Source organism: Erpetoichthys calabaricus, chromosome 18, assembly GCF_900747795.2.
Source record: "Erpetoichthys calabaricus chromosome 18, fErpCal1.3, whole genome shotgun sequence".
NCBI lineage: Eukaryota > Metazoa > Chordata > Cladistia > Polypteriformes > Polypteridae > Erpetoichthys > Erpetoichthys calabaricus.
Window position 1 is genome coordinate 80100665 of NC_041411.2, and position 12910 is coordinate 80113574.

Below are 12910 nucleotides of genomic sequence, written 5' to 3' on the forward strand. Positions count from 1 at the left end.
ACAAAATAATAGAAATAATTAAACATGTTAGTACGGCTGCTTCATTTGTTTGATAGGGGAGAGTAGAGGAACAGCGTGTAGACAGAGGAACGCAAAAATCAATGCCTTCGACTTGGAAAGAACCCCTCGGAATAAGCCTGGGGACCTCGACTTTGACACGCACTCCCTCTAACCCTTCTGTCACGCTCTTTTTTTTTTTATTATTATTATTATTATTTTCAAACAATGCAGAAGGGAATCAACAGTTCAAAATGTAATGATTTATTACGGTTTTCAGAACACAACTTTGTAAAAAGGACTGACATTGAGAGTCTCGGCATAACTTGTGAACACCACGTCGGGCGGCGAGGCTCCCGGGACATTTGGAGAACTTCAGGTATAATGAGAGCGGCAGCTGAGACGCATACACACCTTTATTTTGTTTTTCTTTTCTTTTAGCAAAGCCATCAGCGTAGGAAAACTTTTGAACTTTACAAATGTCCTCAGTAGCTCTGAAAATAAAGCTTTTACGATATTAAGAAATGGCATTTCCCAAATAAATGAGGAGTTCCTTTTAGTGTATACTTAAAATGACCAATCCCAGGAGTCACCAAGGGCACTGCCTTCATTATTCATAATAATTATTGGCTCAAATATATATATATAGGAGGTAAAAATAAATAAATGAATAAGCTCACTCTGTAGGCTTTTAGTTAAAAGAAAAATGAATGAAAACGGGTAAAATGGAATACAGAGAAGCTCAATTGCAGGTGCCCAGAGGTGCCACGCTTAACGGCAGCCCTTAATTTTCCAATCATTTTAAGTGACTTGTTTCATTTTTAACATTAAAGCAGCATGAGATTGGTGCCTGATTAATGAAGTGGAAAAGTCAAGCAAAGATGTTTATTTTTATTTCTTTTTTTTCCCCTTTACCTTCCAGAAAATTAACAAACCACACTTGAAAAAAATAAAGCGAACCGACAAACATCCGCTGGTCCCGGGTGGATTATTCGTCTGCGCGCTTCGGTGAGTTAATTGGAGCCCTGGGTACTACAGCAGACCTAAAAAAGTTCCAAAAAAAATAAGTAAAGCAAATAAATAGCAAGGCGGCCTAACCCCACGAGTGGCCTTCAGTATGCTTATTTAGTCAGTCTTTATTTTATATAGTGCCTTTCATGGTGAGTCCAAACACATGTTACTGAGGGGGATAACGGCATAATCCAAAATATGAAACACATAATACAATCACCAAGGAAAGGACACCACAGGCAGAAACTGAACCCTGGTGGAGTTCGTGTCACCCCCACTGTGCCATCCTGCTGCCAGCCAGGACCTTCCTGAGCCTCAATAAACACCAATCAGCTGCACCATTAAAGGCACGGACTGGTGACGTGAATGACACTGATGGTGGCTGTCAAGGGGTGTACTGTGCTGGGCTATGTGACGTCATGCTGTACAACATAACACCCTGTACCCCACTATAGGATACCATACTACTAACTCACCCGACACTGCACAATATTAGGCCATGTCACGTGACACTGTACTATACCACACCAGACAATGCTGTGCTATACTGTGATATTCAATTTTGCAGCACATTGAATTAGGTTACGCAATGCCATGTCATAACACACACCACGTATGTTAGACTGTGACATTTTAGACTATACCATACTATCACACATTATAACACACCATGTTGTGTCATGCAATTTTACATTCCGCTACACAATCTTAGATCATGTCATTATATTCATAATATTCTATACTAATTATTTCACACCATACTATATTATATTAGACCATGCCATGTTATACAATTCTATGTTTTGCCACACCACACTATACTATATTAGACCGAACTGTTTCATATCATACTATACCACGCCATATCACACTACTGTATATTACACCATACTGTGTCATGCTATTTCACAGCACAATACACTATATTAGTTCATATCGTGTCATACCCCACCATATCACCCTTTAACACACCATATTAGATTATGTCATGTCATACTATATTAGACCACACCATACCACACTATTATTAGATCATGCTGTGTCATGTCATCTCATACCGTAACACTCTTTATTTAACACATCATATTAGACCATGCCATACTATATTATATTATGTCTCACCACTCTCTACTATATTAGACCAAACTGTTTCACATCGTACTATACCACACCAAATCACACTATATTAGACCATATTGTGTCATGCTATTTCACAGCACACTACGCTATATTAGTTCATGTCATGTCATACCCCATCATATTACCCTGTAACACACCATATTAGATTATGTCATGTCATACTGTACTAGACCACACCATACCACACTATTATTAGATCATGCTGTGTCATGTCATCTCATACCGTAACACTCTTTATTTAACACACTATATTAGACCATGCCATACTATACTATATTATGTCTCACCACTCTATACTGTATTAGACTATGCCAAGTTATACAATTCTATATTTTTTCTACACCACACTATACTATATTAGACTGAACTGTTTCATATTGTAACTATAAACACGCCAAATCATACTACTGTATATTAGACCAGGGGTAGGCAACGTCGGTCCTGGAGTGCCACAGTATGTGCAGGTTTTTGTTCCAACCCAGTTCCTTAACGAGAACTCAATTATTACTGATGAAGCACATATTGCTTAAGTGACATTTTAATGCTTCATTTTAGTGGTCTCGCTTGTTAAGGTTCTCCAACCTTAATTGCTTATTTCAATCTTAAACTGCTGCATTCAGTGTTTTAATTGCTCCTTATTAGCAATAAGATGTAAAACAGGGGTAGGCAATGTCGGTCCTGGTGAGCCGCAGCGGCTACAGGTTTTCATTCAACCCAATTGCTTAATTAGAAACCAATCATTGCCAATCTCAGACCTTATTTAATTTTATGGCTTGTTAGTCTGTGCATTGTAAGGCTTTTATATCGTAGATTTTTTTCCTTTCCAAGGATATCATCCAAATGATTTGAAGCCTAAAACAGATCATTTTCAGTCTGTCACATTTTTCTATTAAGTGTTTTATTAAATCAAACCGTGCATGATGAACACACACAGATGTAATTGGAAAAAAGCTAGCTGGAGAACTGCTGGCTGCATTGTCTTTTACATCTTATTGCTAATAAGGAGCAATTAAAACACTGAATGCAGCAGTTTAAGATTGAAATAAGCAATTAAGGTTGGAGAACCTTAACAAGCGAGACCACTAAAATGAAGCATTAAAATGTCACTTAAGCAATATGTGCTTCATCAGCAATAATTGAGTTCTCGTTAAGGAACTGGGTTGGAACAAAAACCTGCACATACTGTGGCACTCCAGGACCGACGTTTCCTACCCCTGTATTAGACCATACTGTGTCATGCTATTTCACAGCACAATACATTATATTAGTTCATATCATGTCATACCCCACCATATCACCCTTTAACACACCATATTAGATTATGTCATGTCATACTGTACTAGACCACACTATTATTAGATCATGTTGTGTCATGTCATGTCATATCATACCGTAACACTCTTTATTTAACACATATTAGACCATGACATACTATACTATATTAGGTCTCATCACTCTCTACTATATTAGACCAAACTGTTTCACATCATACTATACCACACCATATCACACTATATTAGACCATATTGTGTCATGCTATTTCACAGCAAACTACACTATATTAGTTCATGTCATGTCATACCCCATCATATCACCCTTTAACACACTATATTAGACTACGTCACGTCATACTATCCTAGACCACACCATACCACACTATTATTAGGCCATGCTGTGTCCTGTCATGTCATACCATACCATACCATGTCATAGGTAATGACCATGCCATGTCATACTATACTATATTATGTCTCACCACACTACAGTGATCCCTCGCTATATCGCGCTTCGCCTTTCGCGGCTTCACTCCATCGCGGATTTTATATGTAAGCATATTTAAATATATATCGCGGATTTTTTGCTGGTTCGCGGATTTCTGCAGACAATAGGTCTTTTAATTTCTGGTACATGCTTCCTCAGTTGGTTTGCCCAGTTGATTTCATACAAGGGACGCTATTGGCAGATGGCTGAGAAGCTACCCAACTTACTTTTCTCTGTCTCTTTTGCGCTGACTTTCTCTGATCCTGACATAGGGGGATTGAGCAGGGGGGCTGTTCGCACACCTAGACGATACGGACGCTCGTCTAAAAATGCTGAAAGATTATCTTCACGTTGCTATCTTTTGTGCAGCTGCTTCCTGAAATGACATGCTGCACGGTGCTTCGCATACTTAAAAGCTCGAAGGGCACGTATTGATTTTTGCTTGAAAAACAAACTCTCTCTCTCTCTGCTCCTGACGGAGGGGGTGTGAGCTGCCGCCTTCAACAGCTTTGTGCCGAGGTGCTTCGCATACTTAAAAGCCAAACAGCCCTATTGATTTGTTTGCTTTTCTCTGTCTCTGTGACTTTATATGCTCCTGACGCACACTCCTTTGAAGAGGAAGATATGTTTGCATTCTTTTAATTGTGAGAGGGAACTGTCATCTCTGTCTTGTCATGGAGCACAGTTTAAACTTTTGAAAAAGAGACAAATGTTTGTTTGCAGTGTTTGAATAACGTTCCTGTCTCTCTACAACCTCCTGTGTTTCTGCGCAAATCTGTGACCCAAGCATGACAATATAAAAATAACCATATAAACATATGGTTTCTACTTCGCGGATTTTCTTATTTCGCGGGTGGCTCTGGAACGCAACCCCCGCGATGGAGGAGGGATTACTGTATACTGTATTAGACCATGTCATGTCAAACTGTACCATACTACACTATAACAGACCATGCAGTGCCATGATATTTCACACCACACTATTAGTTCATGTCATGTCATACCCTGCCATACCCCTCTTTAATACATTATATTAGACCATGCCATGTCATACAATACACTATATTATGCCACACTATAGTGTACTATATTCTACCATGTCATACCACACTGTATTAGACCATACTATACTATATTAGACCGAGCCGTTTTATATTTTACTATACTACACCATATTACACTCCATTAAAAGACAGCTGTGCCGTGCTATTTCAAACCATGTGACACTATATTAGATGAGCTGTTTCATATCGTAACATACTACACTATACTACTACAATATACAGATCATGCTGTGTCATGCTATTTCACAGCACACTATATTGTATTAGTTCATGCCATGTCATACTTTATATATTATGTCACACCACTACATTCGACTATGTCATGTCAAACTGTACCATACTACACTTTAATAGACCGTGCTGTGCCATGATATTTCACGCCACACTATTAGTTCATGTCAGGTCAAGTCATGTCCTATCATACCGTACCATTCCACCCTTTAACACATTAGACCATGCCATGTCATACGATATCATGTGTGATTATGTCACAGGACACTACACTACATGCCAAACTGTACCATACCCCACTATATTAGACCGCGCTGTGTCGTGCTATTTCATACTCCACTACACTATATTAGATGATACCATGTCATATTATTCAATACACTATTATGTCACACCACATTATGCTATTATCAGACTGAGCCATTTCATACATTCAATACCCCACCCTAACACTCTACGTTAGGCCATGTTGTTTCACATCACACTACATTATATTAGACATACTATACCACCTCATCACATGTAATGATATATGACATACTATATTATGTTACACCTCACTACACTATGTTAGACCATGTCATGTCATGCCACACCTTACCACGTCACAGCACTCTATATTACTCCATGCCATATCATATGATGTCACACTACACTATAGCACACCATGTCATGTCACGTCAAAGCACACCATAATGCTCTCTATTAGTCCATACTGTGCCCCACTACTGTAGACAAAGAGTCAGTCGGAAATCAGAATATGCACACAGTGTGAATGTTGGGTGGGGCAGAGCAGGACCCTCCAGTTCATCAAGTCCAGACGAAGCCACATTTACTTCACACCATTGCCAGCAGGTGAGCCGCCCAGGCACCCGAGGGCAGGCCGCCTTCTCTTTATTTTCCCTCCTCTTATTGTCCGCGCTCGTTGTTTTTCCATTTGTCAGGCTGACAGTTTTCCAATGACTGAAACACTCTCTCGTGTTGATGGAAAGTGCCTCTGCATTTTTAGGTTCATCTCTCACTGTCACATTTACGGGTGAAAGCACTTTGTGTCCATCTCTTACAGCACAGGTCCACCCAGCTCTCTTAGATGACAAGCAGGCCATTGATTAAAGCACTGTAGGATTTTAAAAGGCCATAACACCCGCGGCCCCCCGGTTAAACACACACAGAAAGGTTGTTCAGTTACTGTAAGCACTCTTCAAATAAACGCCAGTCACTCTTCAAAACAGTGATACTCTGCTTGTTCGTACAGTGGGTCCTGCTAGTGAAAGGCGCTATATAAAAGCACAAGATCGGTGGCTCAGTCACCATACCGACTCAATCTGTGACCTCAAGGGAATCACATAACCTCACCTGATGTCAGCATAACGAAACAGGGACACTTTGCATATCCTTAAGGTGGGTGTTGACTATATTTAAATATATTATTTGTTTTGAAAACATATATATTTTACCTGTAAGCTTGTTACAGCACTCTGAAGAACACCATACAAAAATGTAATGGAGTGAGCTGACTGTGAAAGGCGCTATATAAAAGAAAAATGCCAGTGGTTGAAACTGCCACCACTGGCTCTCTGGACAATCTTCAGTGACTCGATGAGCCGTCCAGTAATCACGCTGCGGAAAGACTTCAACCGTTACACTGAATCGTTTAATGGATAAGACTGTCTGTGAAAGGCACTATATAAAAGCAAAAAGTCAAGAGATGTGTCCGTGTCAGTGTGATGGACGGCCGGGGTCCTCTCCCGACTGGGAGGCCATCGTAAAAGGAAGGGCCAAGGAAGCAGATGGGCACAGGGCATTGACTACCCCGGAGCGCTGGTTGATAGCAGCCCCCCTTGGGTTGCAGCGGTGCCTCAGATTCCAGCAGGGCTTCATGGGATTTGGAGTTTGGCACAGCCCTGTTGCGTTCCATGGGGGCCTCCAGGGGGAGCTGCAGAGCCCTACTTTTGGGTTATCACCACACCTGGGAGTCCATCCATCCATTATCCAACCCGCTATATCCTAACCACAGGGTCACGGGGGTCTGCTGGAGCCAATCCCAGACAACACAGGGTGCAAGGTAGGAAACAAACCCCGGGCAGGGCGCCAGTCCAGTGCAGGGTGCGCACACACACACACACACACACCCCAAGCACACACTAGGGACAATTTAGAATCGCCAATGCACCCAACCTGCATGTCTTTGGACTGTGAGAGGAAGCCCACGCAGACACGGGGAGAACATGCAGACTCCACGCAGGGAGTCCACATAATGCTGACGGACCACCTGTAGTGCTCATAAAAAGGGGCCGCCTCACTTCACTGGGGGAGCCAGAAGCCTGCCAGAGGAGGATTGGAGGTGGAAGACGCGACAAAAGAAGAACAAGAATAAGAACAACAACAAAAACAAGAAGAAGAACAACAACAACAACAATAAGAACAAGAAGAAGAAGAAGAAGAGGAGGAAGTCCCATTGCTGTGCTTTATTGTGCTTGGTTGCTGGTGGGAAATGAAAGGAAAGCGTTTCCCACTGAATTAAAATGTGTGTGTTGCTGGACTTGTGCCTGGTGTGTGTGTGTGTGTGTGTGTGTGTGTGATGGGTTTGGAGAGCTGGTGCGCTCCCTGGTGGCCACAATGGGAACAGTCTTAACTGTGCCTTTAAACCACCTTTCATCGCCCGACCCATCACACTGCCCGGTGTTGTGTTATGCAACTTCTAGTTGGAGGGGATGTCCGACTTGATGAGTTTTCAACGCCGTTTCACATTTCCAAAGAATCGCAAGCTCGCCACATGGTGAGAGCCATTTTGGCGCACTGCTTAACGGAGTCATAGCGGGCACAGCGAGTGCGGCCGCAATCTCAGCCCTTTTTGCTTTTCTCGTTTCCTTTCCGTCGTGGTTTGGCAGACATGACATTTCGGACAGATGTAACCCTACCCTGCTTATCAGGTCCAAGGCAGACAATTCTTGCATTACATGCATTATGCTTCCAAGCTGAGTGCTCACTGGTTGTCTGCTGTGGCATACGCACAGAGCCCACTCAGACCACATCAAACTTGTGCGATTTAGTTAGGGAGAGTCACAGACTGGTCTGACTAAGTCAGTGGGGTTGGGGGATTTCAGACTTACTCTAGTGGTGGTCACGGGAGTGTGCCATGACTGCCCCCAACTCCCTAACACTATATATAAAGGCAGGAGTTTCATTGTGTTGTGGACACAAGATGACAAATTTCAGCTAGCAGCTGTCAAGATGTCCTCATCTGTAGGAGGTTGGGAGATCCCCCCCCTATTGCTCTCCACACTGGGCAAGCATCTCCACTATCTTTGTAAGGTCGTGACTCCAGCGGGCACCACTACAAGGAGCTGCAGAGAAGCATGAGGTCAATTGGCACCACTGGCTCAGTCTGTGTTCTCCAGTTTAGAGCCTTTGCTTGCCCAGGCTGCCATTACAAGGTGACCCTACAACAACCTAGACGAAGAACAGGAAAAATAATGGAGAAAAATCACAAGCTGCTAGCGGTGGACGGTGACGCCACTCCGGCATCCATTTCAGTTTGTTCGCTTTTTTAATTTTACGCGGTGAACATCTGACAGAAAAGATGCCCACGATAAACAGAATGTCTACGTCCGACTGACAGCGCGATGCCAAAATGAATTAAATGCCAGTCACTCTTCCGCTGTTTGCGGCTCTCTTTGGGGATTTAATGAGCGATGACCATTTTTTGTATCATTGTCTTTTAATTTTAATCACCAGCAGTCAATTTAAGAATGTTAAATGGAAATATTCATTATCTTGAGAGCTCAACGGTTTTGATGTGTGGCGTACTGTTATAATGGAGCCCTCAGTATTTGAATGGGTCTGAATTAAAGCCCCTGAAAATACCCCATTAAAATATTCATGATTTCATCTTGAAAAGTGCTTTAATCAGCTTTCATTTAACTCCGACATGGATAGAAAGGTCAAAAATACATATAAATAAATAAAAACGCTGGAATTTAAAAAAAAAAAAAAAAAAAAAATTGGAAAGATACGACCGGCGGATTTTTTTTTTTTTTTGTTTAATCCCGCTCGCCCTCCAACCTCGATGGCCGTTCTTTAAATTATAAATCACTGAGTTGCTTCCGATGGCTCAAAGGCTCCTTTATTTATCTCATTCTTCCATAATGATGTTAAAGCACCTGGCATGCATGGCAACTTTAATATCGCATCGGATAGAAATTACGCGCCCGCGATTTGGAGTTTGGAGATGAAAACCCTTTCAGCTGCACTCACGGTACGCTCTGAAGGAGGCATTTGTTCAAGACTGTCACTCAGATTAAGAGCGAGCGAAGACGGTCTGAAATATCAGGTCAAGAGCAACGCGGGCATTCAAAAACGGGGGACAGATACACCTCCCTGGCATGACAATGAAAGGAGTCAAAGTCTGCCATCACTCGAAAAAGGAATCGAGGGCTTCTTAAAACCTGTGATAAACCCAATTACAGTTGTATATAGCGCCTTTCAAAAACAGCAGTGCTGTATGGCACCCCCACCAAACCGAGGATGATACAATCCATGTCAGCTTCAAGACTAAGGCCTGGTAGTCATTCTGTTAAATCAGAGCACGAGACACTTGGGGCGTGGGACATCTAAGTTGGCTCCAAAGTTTGGGTTGAATAAGTGATGGACTGGCACCCCATTCAGGGTTGGATCCATTCAAGGCCATAAGAGACAGGAGGAGTCTGGATGATTGGTGAATTTAATGTTGGTCAGACATGATGGGCAGCACACCATCATCATCATGACTGGTCCAACACCCTCATTTACAGAATAGCTACCAACGTTCTGTCCGAGGTTGGCTGCTGCCTTGCATTCAATTTCATTCCATAAGAAACAGGAGTCTGAATGACTGGAGAACTTAATGTCACTGATGAATGACTGATAGCGCACCATCATTAATGACGGGTCCATATGGCAGGTAGCCTGGAGCCACTTATAGAGCTACTGACACAACATCTGGTACCAGGTCTAGGGTTGACAGAACACCATCATCAGCATGAATGATCCAACACCTTCATTTTCTATCTATTTTTAGAAGAGCTACTGACATTCTATCCAAGGTTGACTACTGCTTTGCATGCAATTCGAAGCCATTAAGAAACAGGAGTCTGGATTCTTGGTGACCTTAGTGTCATTCGGAAATGACTGACAGAATATCACCATTGATGATGTGTCCATATGGCAGCTATGCTGGAGTCATTTATAGTACTACTGGCACTATGACTAAGGTTGGTTCCTGCCTTGCATTCCACAGTCAAGGTCATAAGAGTCAGGAGTCCAGATATTTGCTGAACTTAACAACATTTAGAAATGATTGAAAACACACCATCATCATGACTGGTCCAACACCCTCATTTTCAGAAGAGCTACTGAAGTTCTGTCCGAGGTTGGCTGCTGCCTTGCATTCAATTCCATTCCATAAGAGACAGGAGTCTGGATGATTGGTGAATTTAACGTTGGTCAGACATGATGGACAGCACATGATCATCAGCATAACTGGTTCAACATCCTCATTTTTAGAACAGCTACTGACATTCCATCCAGGATTGGTTGCTGCCTTGCATGCAATTTGAAGCCATTAAGAAACAGGAGTCTGGATTCTTAGTGACCTTAAACTCATTCATAAATGATTGACAGAACATCACCATTGATGATGTGTCCATATGGCAGGTATGCTTGTATCATTTATAGTACTACTGGCACTATGACTAAGGTTGGTTCCTGCCTTGCATTCCAGTCAAGGTTATAAGAGACAGGAGTCTGGATGATTAGTGAATTTAATGTTGGTCAGACGTGATAGACAACCCACCATCATCAGCATGACTGGTCCAACACCCTCATTTTCAGAAGAGCTACTGATGTTCTGTCCGAGGCTAGCTGTTGCCTTGCATTCAATTCCATTCCATAAGAGACAGGAGGTGTCTGGATGATTGGTGAATTTAACGTTAGTCAGATATGATGGACTGCACACCATCATCAATGAGAGGTCCATACAAGCAGGTAGGCTGGAGCCATTTATAGAACTACTGGCACTTTGACTAAGGTTGGTTGCCGCCTTGCATTCCAGTCAAGGTCATAAAAGACAAGAGTCTGGATGATTGGTGAATTTAATGTTAGTCAGAGGTGATGGACAACCCACCATCATCAGCATGACTGGTCTGACGCCCTCATTTTCAGAAGAGCTACTGACCTTCTGTCCAAGGTTGGCTGCTGCCTTGCATTCAATTCCATTCCACAAGGAACAGGAGTCTGCATGATTGGTGAAGTTAATGTCATTGAGAAATGACTGACAGCACACCATCGTCAACGACAGGTCCATATGGCAGGTAGCCTGGAGCCATTTATAGAACTACTGGCACAACGTCTGGCACTAGGTCTAGGGTTGACAGAACACCATCATCAGCATGACTGGTCCAACACCCTCATTTACTGAAGGGCTGCCATCGAGATCAAGGCAACTTGCAACAGAACAGAAGCCACGCAGATCAGGAAACAGAGGGATGGATGAACTGAATTTTCAAACCCATCCTAGAAGATTGACCGGGTGGGATGACTAACAACAGACCAGCATCAATATGGCAAGCACACGTGTTGTTATTTACACAACTACTGGACACGTGTAGGGCTGGTCCCTCTCTTGCATTGAATAAAAGGCCATTACAGACAGGGGTCTGGATGATTGGTGAATTTAACGTTGGTCAGACATGATAGACAGCACACCATCATCATCATGATGATGACTGGTCCAACACCCTCATTTTCAGAAGAGCTACTGACGTTCTGTCCTATGCTGGCTGTTGCCTTGCATTCAATTCCATTCCATAAGAAACAGGAGGAGTCTGGATAATTGGTGAATTTAATGTTGGTCAGACATGATGGACTGCACACCATCATCAATGAGAGGTCCATACAAGCAGGTAAGCCATTTATAGAACAACTGGCACTATGACTAAGGTTGGTTTCCACCTTGCATTCCAGTCAAGGTCATAAGAGACAGGAGTCTGGATGATTGGTGAATTTAACGTTGGTCAGACATGATGGACAGCACACCATCATCATGTCTGGTCCAACACCCTCATTTTCAGAAGAGCTACTGACGTTCTGTCCGAGGTTGGCTGCTGCCTTGCATTCAATTCCATCTCATAAGAAACAGGAGTCTGGATTCTTATGGGGGCACTGAAGGGATTTGCCATCCCTACTTTTCAGGACTTCCATCTGACCCAGAAGTGCTTTCCTTTGGGTGATGCCCTGGCACCAGAAGTACTCCTGGGTCCAGCATAAAAGGGAATCAGAGCTGAGAGGAAGCAGAGCAACACACTTTGGATGGAGGTGGGTGGAGAAAGGAAGGAGAGAAGAGAGAAGGAAGAACTGTACTTGGATTGTGCAACCTTGAAAGACCTGGCAAGGTATTTTTGTATAACAAATCAAGTACTTGAACCCGAGACTTGTGTTTGTGCATTTGTGTTTGGGGTTATGTGGCTCCCCTTAGAGTTCACAGTGAGTTAGAAAATGGACAGGTGAATTTCTTTCAGATTAGACCGACAACATACCAGTATCGGTACAGCTTGGTAAACAAGAGCCAAGTTCTACTGGTGGTGCCAACGGGACGCACAGCGCCAGATGATATACTGAAAAATGAATGAATGAATGAAAGAAAGAAAGAGAGGAAAGGGCAGAGTCTT

The 12910-nt window shown here is 42.7% G+C and overlaps 1 protein-coding gene across 1 annotated transcript in view; it reads right to left on the bottom strand.

The window, feature by feature from the left end:
* The window catches only part of cfap20dc (CFAP20 domain containing), a 248480-nt gene that overhangs the window by 71785 nt on the left and 163785 nt on the right, over positions 1–12910 (bottom strand). The gene's annotated exons all lie outside the window — the stretch shown is intronic.